General features: G+C 52.7%; 1 protein-coding gene across 1 annotated transcript in view; it reads right to left on the bottom strand.

Annotated features, from left to right (window-relative positions):
• Window positions 1–1,124, bottom strand: part of LOC113206963 (KN motif and ankyrin repeat domain-containing protein 2) — a gene marked incomplete in the record, with an annotated part of 44,194 nt that overhangs the window by 9,374 nt on the left and 33,696 nt on the right.

The raw sequence follows: 1,124 nt of genomic DNA, 5'->3' as shown, positions 1-1,124 counted from the left end.
CGCCGCCCCCGTGCCGTCCCCGTGCCGCCCCCAGGTCGATACAGGCTGCAAGTGCTGTGTGGGCGGCCCGGCGGGCCCGGCGCGGCTGGGCGAGTGAGTGAAGTGGGCTGATTGTGCAGGGGATAGCGGCGTGGAGGTGATTGCGGGCAATAACGTTGACAGAGTCGCCACGCGGCCCCGCCCCGCCCCGACACACTCGGCACAGGACAGGGCCTCCTGTAAGTGCACTCCAGGTCGGAGTGATTGTCCTCCTGCTAATGGCAGATCGGCTGGCCTCGCCTGCTGGGGGGCTGCACAAGAGCGGACTGTACTTACATACATTCCCACGCACCCTGAAGCAGCGAGAATGGTTCACTTTTCATCAAACTTTGCGCGTTAGACGATGTGCTGGTATCGTTGCAGAGGGTGTCCCCGGCGTCCCTATGGCTCCTGCCATATGTTGTGGGGTTATTCTTTCTTTCCCTACCATCGCGCCTTAGTTACGGCGCCGAGCAACCCACCCACACGCTCTAGAAGTTTCTTACAAAGAACTGCTTGTAATGCGAAGACGAGACCACGTGTCTGTCCACAGACTGGTGTTGTTTTGTAATGCGAAGAAAATCCGTTTGTAATATGGCTCCAGATCTTTTGTACGGAAGGGACTTATGGGACCTGTAGTTAAATATGACAACACGTGTGCAAATGATATGAACCTATCAAGATATTTTTAACGAGTTTAATATTTGAAATGTACCACAAATCAATCATTAGCAGGGAAAAAATGTGTCACGGATAGCACCTGACTGCGTGTTGCTCGAGGTGTTGCTAGTTATAGGTCGTCTCAGGCAACAATGCAATTTGTCGTTTTGCTCGTTACTTCGAGAGTGGTAGCGGCGCCGAGTTTGACTTCAGGTCACAGTATTGTATATACCTTTTTAATGTTAAAAGTTCCATTTCTGATTTTATTTCTTTATTCAGCTGCTCCATTTTTATTTTCCTACAAATGGAGGGGGTGGGGGATGGTGCTGGCCATCAAAGGCCCTCTGTCCCAGTCCGACTACACTACAAGGGCCGTGATTCACAGCGACATCAAAACCGACTCCGGAGCGGGGGAGTGGGGCGGGGAGAGGGAAGTGGCGTTTGGT

This window comes from Frankliniella occidentalis, unplaced genomic scaffold, assembly GCF_000697945.3.
Source record: "Frankliniella occidentalis isolate FOCC.00 unplaced genomic scaffold, Focc_3.1 Scaffold134, whole genome shotgun sequence".
Taxonomy (NCBI): Eukaryota; Metazoa; Arthropoda; class Insecta; order Thysanoptera; family Thripidae; genus Frankliniella; species Frankliniella occidentalis.
The sequence above is the reverse complement of the archived record's forward strand: the minus strand, read 5'-3'. Positions and strand labels throughout refer to the sequence as shown.